The sequence below is a fragment of the Gossypium hirsutum genome, chromosome A10, assembly GCF_007990345.1.
Source record: "Gossypium hirsutum isolate 1008001.06 chromosome A10, Gossypium_hirsutum_v2.1, whole genome shotgun sequence".
Classification (NCBI taxonomy): Eukaryota; Viridiplantae; Streptophyta; class Magnoliopsida; order Malvales; family Malvaceae; genus Gossypium; species Gossypium hirsutum.
The window spans coordinates 71,496,796-71,509,220 of NC_053433.1; the positions used below are offsets into that span (position 1 = coordinate 71,496,796).

Genomic DNA, 12,425 nt, shown 5'->3' on the forward strand with positions numbered 1-12,425 from the left:
TCATCGAGGATCATCACCACACTATCAAAATATATTTTGGTACCTTTTGAAAATGTGAATATTAAAGTATGGCATGTATAGGTTAGGAGTATTTGGATATGTTTTGTAATGTATATCAATCATGCCATGTGATATAGGTAGTTTATGTTTGAGCTTATGGTTTGTTATTGTTATATGATATGTGTTACAAATGTGCCATTGTGATGTGCTTATGGATGACCAAATGAAATAGCCAATTTTGGTAAGTTTTGGTATGTGCTTATTTGAGAAATTGGTAAGTTTATAAAAGTGATTGAATAAGGTAAATTGAGTGTGTAAATCATATGTTTTGATATGTATTTGGCTCATGGAATGATATGATTTGGTATGTCTTTCAAGCATGAAATGTGTTGTTAATGAACTAGTATAAATGGTATATGTTTTGTTAATGAACTAGTAAATTGATTGATAATTTGGTATGAAATGTGCATGGTTTGATGATTGTAGTTTTGACCCAAATTGGGTGGCAAATTGGCTTTGCAAATGGCCTATTTTTGTCCACACGGGCAGAGACACAGGCATCTGTCTTAGCCATGTGTGACACACGGTTAAGCTACATAGCCGTGTGTCCCCTAGGGTAGTCCTACAATTTAAGGTCAATCTCGAGCACGGCCTAGACACACAGGCGTGTCTGGTGGCCATGTGAGGCACACAGCCTAGGCTCATGGGCGTGTGTGGCCATTTCGAAATGTACGCAAGCTTGACACATGGGCATGTGGCCAGCCGTGTGACCCAAGTCAGTTTTGACCACGGCCAAGGCACACGGTCATGTCTCCGGCTGTGTGGATAAGTCAGTATGTATGCCCTATTTTTCCACGGCTTAGACACACGGGCGTGTCTAAGGTCGTGTGAGGCACGCTGCATGTTCACACGGATGTGTGACCTTTATAACTTTGAAAAATGTATAAGTTTCGAGAATTTTTGTATGAGCTAAGTTTAGTCCCGAACCTTCTTCAAAGCATGTTTAAGGTCTCAATGACCTATATAAGGGACTCTATGATAATGTTTGAAAATGACTGTGGATGATGTATATGAATTGTGTGTAAATGTTCTGATATGTCCGGTAATTCCTTATAACCCTAATCCGGTGATGGATACGGGTTAGGGGTGTTACAGATACAATCAATCGTATCAACCAAGACCACCTCCGCCTCAACAATATCAACCTTCAAAGTCATCTCCTGAAACTATAGTAGAGAGGTTAGCTGTTAGCACCGAAAAGTTCCAACAAAGGTCTGAAGTGCACTTCCAAGAAATTGATCAGCAAATAAGTAAGTTAGCACTTATGATTAGCCGTTTGGAGAACCAAGAAAAATTGCCATATCAAACCGAGTTGAACCCACATCAAAATGCAAGTGCTATTATAGTAATAGATGGAATAGAGTCAGAACTAGTGCCTGGCACGAGTTGTGGCCACAACACTGAACAGGAATAACAAAAAGTCGAACCAATAGGTCTCACAGAGTCGGCACCACAGAGACCATTTGTTGTACCTCCTCTATTTTTTGGAAGGCTCGCCCAAGTTAAAAAAGAACGAGAGGAAAAAGAAATTCTTGAGACATTTTGGAAGGTAGAAATCAATATTCCCTTACTTGATGCAATTAAACAAGTTCCATGCTATACAAAATTCTTGAAAGAATTATGTACCGACAAAAATGAAATTCCAAGGAAATGAATGAGTGAATGTGGGAGAAAATGTTTCTGCAGTATTACAAAGAAAAATCCCACCTAAGTGTATGGACCAAGGTATGTTTTATATATCCTGCAAAATAGGTAATATTGGCATAAAGAAAGCCATGTGTGATTTGGGAGCATCTATTAATGTAATGCCTTTATTTATTTTTAAATTGCTAAACAAGAGTCCTTTGAAAGAAATAGGGGTGATTATTCAATTGGCAAACATGTAATATGTGTATCTAGAATGGGTGTTGAAAGATGTCATCGTTAAGGTAAATGAACTAATTTTTCTTGCAGACTTTTAGATCATCAATATGAAGGATGATTACTCAAAAAATGCTTCCGATATTCTACTCAAGAAACCATTCCTAAGCACCGTACTTACAAAAATTGATGTATGAAGTGGAACCTTCACTATGGAATTCGACGGTGAAGTGGTAAAATTTAATGTTTATGAGGCGATGGGCTAACCCAGTACAATGTCAAATTTTTCTAGTATTGATATTATTGAACCACTAACAAAATTTCATTTTGAATATCATGAAGAGGACGGGTTACAAATGGTGTTTTGCAGGAATTTAGACCTCGAAACGATGGATAAGTTGGAGGAGTTAATGACGTTCAGAGAATCGGTTCGTGAAACTATTATTTTATTAGAGAGTCCACAATTTCCTAGAAGCCAAGGTACATACTTTGAACTTTCTCCGTCTAAAACTAAACTGTTAAATTCTATTTAACAGGCCCGAGAAATAGAGCTTAAACCATTATCGGAAGACTTGAAATATGCCTACTTGGGTAATGGGAGCACTTTATCGATGATATTTTCTAGGAAAATTTCAGGATTGGAAGAGGAAAATTTAATTCGAGTCTTGAGAGACTACAAAGGGGCAATCGGGTGGATGATCATCGGCATAAAAGGGTTAAGTCACTCAACTTGTATGCATAGAATTCCGAAAGAAAAAAATGCGAGCCCTAAGAGAGAAGCTCAAAGACGCCTTAATCCACCAATGATGGAGGTCATGAAAAAGGAAGTTCAAAAGTTACTAGACGCTTAGATGATCTATCTAATTTTCGACAGTAACTGGGTTAGCCCAATTCTTGTAGTACCTAACAAAACTGGTATGACTGTAATAAAAATGCATCAGGATATTTAGTTTCCACTCGAGTTTAAACATGTGGAGAGTCTGTATAGACTATAAGAAGTTGAACTCTTTAACTCGAAAAGACCACTTTTCACTTCCTTTTATTGATAAAATGTTAAAACGTTTAGCGGGAAAAACTCACCACTGCTGTCTTGATGGTTATTAAAGTTTTTTCCAAATTCCAATGGCATCAGATGACCAAGAGAAAATGACGTTTACATGTCCCTTTGGCATGTTCGCTTATAGACAGATGCCATTTGGACTTTGCAATACGCCAGTCACATTCCAAAGATGTATGGTAAATATATTTTTCGACTATATTGAGAAAATAATTGAGGTATTTATGGATGATTTCACAGTATACGGTAGTTCTCTCGATGAATGTCTGTCAAACCTCATTAAAATTTTGGAAAGCTGCCTAGAATTTAATCTAATTCTAAATTATGAAAAGTGTCATTTTGTGGTAAATAAAAGACTGATTTTAGGACATTGTTTGTGCTGAAGGGATCACTGTCGATAAGGCCAAAACTGATGTTATCAACTCACTTCTATACCCCATGACTATGAGGGAAATTCACTCTTTTCTTGGTTATGCAGGTTTTTACAGGTTCTTTATAAGGACTTTTCGAAGATTTCGCGACTACTCTGCAATCTATTGTAGAAAAATAAAGTGTTCAAATTTGATCAAGCATGCAAATATGCGTTCGACACTCTCAAGCAAAAGCTTGTTTCATCTCCTATAGTATAACCACCAAATTGGGATTATCCTTTTGAGCTCATGTGTGATGCAAGTGACCAAAGTGTAGGAGCTGTCCTTGGGAAAAGAATTGGGAAGGAACCCCACAATTACTCGACTATTGAAAAAGAATTATTAGCCATTGCCTTTGCTTTGGAAAAATTTAGACCATATTTATTAGGCACTATAGCGTTGAAATATTTGATCCAAAAAACTGATGCAAAACCTAGGCTGATTCGATGGATCCTACTACTATAAGAATTCAATCTCGAGATTAAAGACAAGAAAGGGTGCGAGAAATTGGTAGATGATCATTTGAGCCGAATATCCCTTCCAAAAGATAATGCTTATTTTAACTTCCCAAATGAAAATCTTCCATCAGTTCAGGCAGTTTACCCATGGTTTACAAATATGGTAAATTATCTCACTACAGGTATTGTTTATTCCAACTAATCACGTTCTGAAAAAGACAAAATCAAGAGAGACTCACAATATTATATTTGGGATGATCCATACTTTTGGAAACACTATTTTGATTAGGTAACCTGACAATGTGTCGCAGAAACCAAGGTACAATCTATCCAATCTTTTTGTCATTCTTATGCATGTGGAGGGCATTTTAGTCCTAAACGCGCTGTACATAAGGTACTTGAATATGAATTGTTTTGGCCACACATCTTTCTTGATGCTTACTTATTTTGTAAGACTTGCGAGAGATGCCAAAAAGTGGGTAATTTAAGCCGAAAGAATAAGATGCCCTTAACTCCTATACATGTGTGCGAAATTTTTTATGTATGGGGCATCGATTTTATGAGACCATTTGTTTCATCATTTAATAATGTTTACATTATTCTTGCTGTAGATTACGTGTCTAAATGGGTAGAAGCTAAAGCTACCCATTGTGCCGATGCTAAAATTGTAGTGAATTTTCTAACAAACTTTATCTTTTCTAGGTTTGGCACACCAAGAGAATTAATTAGTGATCGAGGAACTGATTTTTGCAACAAGGTAATTGATACGCTACTGAAAAAGTATGGGGGTTACACAATGTGTGGCCACGACTTATCACCCATAGAAAAACGGTCAAGCAGAAGTTTTGAACTGTAAAATAAAGTCAATTCTGGAGAAGACGTTGAACCCAAATCGGAAGGACTGGAGCCTGTGAATAAACGATGCATTGTGGTCATACCGTACTGCTTACAAGGGACCCATAAAAATGTCCCATTATCGACTCATATTCGATAAACCATGTCACCTTCCCGTGGAGTTAAAACAAAAGACATTTTGGGCTGTTAAACAATGCAACATGGAGTTGGATGCCGCAGGTGATTATTGGAAATTACACATTCAAGAGCTTGAAGAGATTCAGTGAGACGCATATGAAAACACCCAAATTTATAAAGACAAAACCAAGGCATTTCATGACCAGAAAATATCCCACAAACAATTTTCAATTGACCAGAAAGTGTTACTTTACGATCCCACACTGAGAATTTTTTTAGGTAAGCTTTGAACCAAATGGCTTGGTCCTTTTGTTATTACTAAATTATTTCCATATGGTGCAACTGAAAATTAAAAGCGAGGAGTTCGAGAAATGTTTTAAGGTCAATGGTCAAAGTTTAAAATCCTTTTACAAGAATTTTCAAGTACACGTAGTGAATGAATTATTTTTCGAGGAGCCGAATGATTAAATTTTTAGATCGTCGAGATAATGATGTTAAACAAAAGCGCTTTATGGGATGCAACTCATATTTGTCTTCGTTTGTTTAATTTAATTTTGAAATCTAGTTTAATTTGAGAATTAAATAAAATATTATATAATCCGTTTGATCGTGTTATTTTCCAGGAATGTGGACAGGGGCTATCATTTTCTAGAAGTCAGAATTCAATTGTGGCGTAGGCACGAACACGTTCGGCACATCCATTTCCTTTCCAAGTAAACAAAACCATACCCAAACCCAAAATTTCAAGAGCCCAAAGCTCAAAAAATGAAAAAAAAAGAAGAGAAACCCAAACCCAAACCCAAACCCAAATAGGCCGAAGAAAGAAAAAAAAGTAGAAGACCAAACAACCCAAGCCCAAAAATAAAAATGATGAAAAAAAGAAGAAAATAAGAAACAAAAAAGAACCCCACGTTTAGAACTCCCATTTTCTTTCTTTTCATTCTTTTTTCCCCTCTATTTCTTATTCACCCATCTTCCCCAAACAAAACCCTAATACTATTAGACTATCAAGCCATCGCCGTTTCGCATGCCATCATCGACCCCTTTCGCTGTCCTACGTCACCGTTGATGACCGAGTAGCCGACGATCAAACCCCTTCCATCGTACTTCGCACATCGTCATTGCCATCACTTTTCCATCAAAACGCCATAGTTTGCAAGCCAAAGCCGCCCTCTTTCCACCGCTGTTCACACCTCTCACCGCTGAGATTGCTCAATTAATCACCACCTCTTTTTAACTGACCAAAACCACCCTATTCTTCACCAAAAAACCACAGGTCATCTCGTCTCCACCGCTCCTTTGTCGTGCAACACCATCGATCGAGTTCCTCAATCGCCAAACCTTCACCCTTAACAACCACCACCTTTCCAAAACCCAATCGCTACCTTTAGAACAACAAACCTCACATTTTTTCCCCATTACCGCCGACCTTCAAAGTCCCCTCCCAACCTTAAAAGAACCGATTAAAACACTCTACACAAACAATTCCAATGCCGTTTCAATCATCTGCCACCATCCGTCATCGCTACACAATCATCTTCAATTGATTTTTGAGCCCAAAAACGGACCATGGTTCGTATTAGAAACTAGTTGGTCGATAGATTCTCGATTTCACTTAACCGAGGTTGAAATCGATTTTTAGCACCACTAGTTATCGACCTTGACAACGAAGATCCAGAACCACCACCACCGATACATGTTCCTGGACTGATTTGACTCTGATGCTAAAGAAGCTCGACACCGGTTGTAATAGAAAGTCCACAAGTTCGTCCCGACACTTCTAACGACACAAGGTATCACGTTTCAAATTTACAACATGTTTTACGGTTACTAACATTTCCTACAGGTCGTTTAGACGGAGCTAACACTTCGAGTCACAATGACGCTGAACTGTTGAACCAAAGTGAGCAACCAACTCCACGACAAACAAGGTCGGCCATCGTTCGTGCTCGACGTACACAATCACACCAACCTAATAAAGAGCAAGAGTCAACCTTGAACTACAGTACTGAAGCTGCTGATATGTCGTGTCCCTCGGATAGTGCAGTCCAAAACGAGTACCAATCTTCTAGAAATAATAGGCACGGTTAGTGGGGCCAAACTTATACAATGCCACAATAACAGAGACTTCGAGGGTCTCTAAATTTCACAATACCAGAACACCGTGCAAGATACGAGGAAATTCAACATCGGCCAATTCCAGTCTGTAAATATAACTTCCTCTTTACCCTTGATACACTTAATATGCGTGAGTCGGTGTTTAAGTATTTCAATGTTATTGGTTGGACATTATACGCTAATATTTACTGTGCTGCATATTATGAACTCGTGTTTGAATTTTATGCTACATTTAGTTTTGATATAACTGTAATTAGGACTGTTGAAACCCCAAACGTAATTAAATTCAGGTTGCTTGATCGTTCATTTGCTATGTCTATTTCTGATTGTAACATAGCCATGGGTTTCTCTGATTGTAACATAGCCATGGGTTTCGTTGACCTTTATGATGTTCACTTCAACTTGTACCATACTGCTCTACTTAAGATACCTAGTGATTTCGATTCCAATTCAACTTACTCGATTTTGACAAATTTAGTATCCAGGTCTTACAATTCTAAGACCTTTAAAGCTTTGCTAATGCATGAACCGATCCTATGGTACATTTATAAGTTTCTCATTTTTAATTATTCGGGCTGCAATGATTTTATATCTGTCTTAACTAAGACAGAACTATTTTTCTTATGGTGTATGCATTTCGATTTTAGGGTCAATTTAGGATATTGGTTTGCATGTAGTTTTCATGCTGTAATTTGGGCTCGTCGTCTTCTCATACTCAGCCATTACGTCACACATTTAGCTACAAAAATTCTTCCATCTAGGGTTGATTTTTCCTCGCTAACATATGTTTATAATATGGATCCTTTGGATGAATATTGTTTGGTTTCTATGGGTTTACTTGTCGGCACACCTACTGCATTTTATTTTGTTCCCCCAGGTACACGAACCGCTCGAAGCAATAAAGTCTTTCGATGAGGTGGCGATACGACTACTAGAGAACAAAAGGAGCAACACCCTTCCACAGTGGACGAACAACTTCATCGCATTGAGGCTCGCCTAGAAATAATTGAAGCCAACATCTCAAGCATCCTCATCATACTGTAAAATGGTCATTTCCACCATCCTCCGACCCATTAAATATATACAGGGAGTACATTTTACCTCAACTTTTGTTATTCTTTTTGGACATTATGGGCAATGTGGGCTAAGTAGGGGGGACATGCCATGTTATTTCTTCTTTGCATGTGTTTCACTAAATAATTCTTTAATTCCTTTCGAAAATAAACCTCTAATTCTTATGCTTAGTTTATTTAAATAATAGGGGTGAATCATGAATAACTACTGCTTACTTGATCAATAAATATTTTGTAGAATTGAAAATGTTATTGCTTAGTCAATATTTCATATAAATTGTTGGCTCTTTTGAACTTGCCTAATGAAAGTACTCATTTTAATAAATAAATAAATAAGTAATTTGTTAATGGCTTCATTAAGAGTGAAGGATAAAAAATGTGACCAAATTGAGTAATTGGGGTGAGGTGCTTGGGTTGTCATCTCATTTCGCGTCAAAAGATTTGTTGACGAACCAAAACTTGTAACACTCTGCTAACTGAGCTTCCTTAAGAAAAGAGAAATAAATTCATTAGGGACATGCCAAGTTGAGTAACCAGAGTGAGGTGTTTGAGTTGTCATCTTATTTCATGTCAAAAGATTTGGCTATGTCTCGAATTCGTAAAAAATAAAAAATAAAAAATAAAAAAATAACATGTCGAGTTGAGTAACTGGAGTGAGGTGGTTGGGTTATCCTCCCATTTCGCATCAAAAGACTTGACCATGTCACGAATAAGTTTAAAAAAATATAAATGAAAAATTGAAAAAATATATATTGAGTACGATTGTCTTGCAAGTTTGATTAAACCTAAATTTAGTGAAGTAGTTGAGTTTGATATACTATTCGAGATTTTATAAAATGCTTATTGATTGAGTCTAGTAATTATTTATTTTTAATTCACCTAATTGTTTGCTTTATACTTGATTGAGAAAGGGGGTTTGATTCGAAAAGGATTGTCAATGATTTTTAGTGAATATCATGCTTGAGGACAAGTATCGACTAAGTGGGGGGAATTTGATAGCAAGATAAATTTATTTTTTTGAATACATTTAGTTTTGGCTAATTATCGAATAAGATGCTACTAAACTTGGGTTCTTCTTATTAGGAATGAAGTTTGTGTGCTGAAATTCAAATTCATACAAAAGGGGGCTAAATTGGAACAAAAGCAATAATGAGGGCTAGATTGAGAGATTGAATATTTAAAGTTGGTTAAATAAAGATTGAAGGGTTGAAGATTAAAAAAAGTGGTTGGATAAAGATCAAATTATTTTTTATATTGTTAAAATTTTGTACTTAGTTTAAATTTGATTTTTAAATTTTGATTTATCTAGTGATAATGTTTAGGAAAAATCTAACTAAGTTTTAGCATTAGAAGTATGTATAAATACTCGGTGGATATAACCACCGGGGAGACTTGGCCTTGAATATAAAAAATTACTGCATTCTGCCAATTTTTTTCCCAATTTCAATAATTTGGTTAATTTCCATTAAAAACCACTTCCATACTCCATCTAGCATGATTTATTTCATGGTTAACTAAGTTCCTTTTAGCCTTAGTCCAATTATTGCTCTGATAAAGTAATCGTGAGATATGAACCCATACTAAATACTTTGCAATTCTGTATTTGCTATCTCTCTGGTATATGAGATAGTACAAGTTCGTCCCTAAAAGTTGATTTGATTTCAATTAATAAAACACACGTTGGGTTGAAATTGTTTGGCGTACTGTTGGGAAGTTGAGTCGGTCGTGTTGTATTCAAAATCCTGCGAACAAATTGGCATGTTCAAGTGGGAAAAGCTAGTTGGATTCCGTCAAGGGAGATAGTGATCGGATTTAAATGACTCACACGATTGAGGCCGTTGATTTTAGTTGGACTTTTCAAATTGTAAGGCTGTCGAAGTCTTAAATTAAGGGCATGTGTCACATGGTTAGAAATTCGACAAGGGTTGATTTCTAGGTCGTACCGGAACTGACTACAAGAGGAAAAGCTGGTGGTTTGAGGCATCCTTGATCGCTATAACCAACTTATTGGTTGGAAGGAAAAACCTTTTTTCAAGGATCGGTTTGAGTTTGGGGTATACCGAGGCTAAGGCTAAGCTTTAAAATATTTAATTTACACATTTATTTTATTTACTTAAATTTATTTTTGCAATTTCGAATTTGTTTTCATTTTATTACACTACATATTTATTTATTTTATTTACTCTATTAACTTAAACTCTCTTTTTATTTTTCATCTCGAAATGCACAGGTTGTGGGCACGACTGTATCACGACAATAATTCTGGTAACGAGAAAAAAGAGAAATTGGATAACTAGACCTTGTGGATTCGACGCCCATCAATGTTGTGGAATATTTTAGTTATTGATCGTTTGCTTGCTTCTGGTTTAATTGTTGAATGTAGTACGAGATTTGCTAAAATAGTTCATTTTAAATGTCATTTTTAGGTGCTGGAATTGCGGTTGTTGTGTCGGCATTAAAAAATTTACAAGTGTGTGACTCGATCTAATAAAAACAGTGAACGACAGAAAGCCGAAAAACCCACTGTCTACCACAGGCCGTGTGCACCACATAGCGTGGCACACAACCTTGTGGGGCTGGGCAGTTTCAAAAATAGCCCCTGTTTCACAATTTTCTTGAGTTTTGAGCAATATTTCAAGTTAGTTTCACACATTTGATTATTGATTTGACAAATCACATGTCTGGAATTCACGAAACCTACATTCGTTCAATAAATCCTATTAATTAACCAATAAAACACCCAACCACAACCACATCCAAGAATTGAAATTTCATACCCTTAATACCAAATTCAAACTCACTTCTCAGAAACAACGTTTAAAACTGAGTTTTCTTTGTAGGAGGGCTTTGATTTCTACCCGAATTGCCTAACCAAGTACCATAGAAACACTTAAAAAAATCATGGAAAATAATCTAGCATCAAAACTATAATCTCGTTCAAGAACAAAATAAGGCTACAATAACAGAAAAATGCATTGACAGAACTTACCCTACACTTACCAAAAGGTCGAAAAACAAATTGCACATACGTACACCGAAAATGAAAGGAACGGCAACAACAAAATCAATGGAAAAGAAACAAGAATCGAAAACTCACGAAAGCAAAAGAAGAAAAGAAGGAAGCAAGAAACAAAAAAGTGGAAAACGTGAAAAAGGGTTGAGAATGATGAACGGATAAAGGGGTGAGTGAAAGTAGGGATTTTTGATAAATTAAAAATTAAAAATTAAAATAAAAAACTGAGAATCTTTCCTAATCCAAATCCTAACCCACAGATTTAATAGTATTTAAATTAAACTTAATCACCATGCGAAATTGTCTTTTGGGATAATTCCATGGCAACTTCTCCATTATTTGGAAGTTTGTAATTGAGTCCTTGAAGTTGTATTTTTTATTCTGATAATTTTGTCCTCAATGTAAGTCATGGTTTATTTTTAAAGTACATTAGACGCATTCTATATGGTTTCCGATCTTGATATTAATGCTCTACCATGTTTGTTGTGAGTATAGTTTGAGATACACGTCTGACTTTTGTTTGACTTCTTTGTTGAAAATGCTTTATTATCCGAAAATCTTTTGAAATTCTTGTCGCCTACAATCTGAGTGCTTTGCGTTCTTCAGCGGCAGAATGCGCTGGTATAAAAAGAGAAACATGGAATAAAAAGTTTTTGCGGAATTTTTTATATTTTCTATTTTTATTATTATTACTTTTTAAAATTTTGATTCTAATCTTCTGCGTTTCAATTAAATTTTGAAAATTGGTTTTTAAAAATAAAAAAATGCTTTTTTTAAAAAAAAAATCTCAATTTTTAATTTTAGATTTTTAAAAAGAAAACTCAAAAACTTTGAAATTGCAAAGTGTCCATCAAGTCTCTCTGTTTCTCACATTGTCACTAATCCGACAATTTTAATTTTTTTGTATTATTTTTAGGGTAAAATATAAAAATAGTCACTTTTGTTTGTCTCAAGTTACATTTTAGTCACTTATGTTTGAAATGTTACGTTTTAGTCACTTATGTTGTTATTTTGTTACAAAGTGATCACTCTTCCGTTAAGTTCCGTTATCTCCCTAACGGTAATCCTTTGTGGCAGTCTAACTAGATTTTAAGTGCCAACTTGGATTTCTTAATGGGATGAGAATAGATTTCTAATTAAATAAATTTAATTAATTAAAAATTTTAAACCCTAAATCTTAGTTAAAAAACCGTTCATCTCCCCTCTTGTTTTAGTTTTCTTTTTCAATTGACTAAAAAAACTATTATCATCAAATTTTTTTATTCACATACAAAAAACAAAAGAGGATTCAATAGAGGGTCCAGCTATGTCTTCTTCACCGACAAATTTATGTTCTAAGACTTAAAATGAAGTGGTTGTCAACAAGTAAGAAGATGATAATCATTTTTGTTCCTAATCATTGTA

The 12,425-nt window shown here is 35.5% G+C and overlaps 1 long non-coding RNA gene across 1 annotated transcript; it reads left to right on the forward strand.

Annotated features, from left to right (window-relative positions):
* The first annotated feature begins 5,711 nt into the window (after positions 1–5,711).
* LOC107896982 (uncharacterized) lies at positions 5,712–10,627 on the forward strand. Its single transcript, XR_001683973.2, has 2 exons — positions 5,712–7,023; positions 7,813–10,627. It is a non-coding gene; the product is annotated as an uncharacterized lncRNA (long non-coding RNA).
* The last annotated feature ends 1,798 nt before the right edge of the window (positions 10,628–12,425 follow it).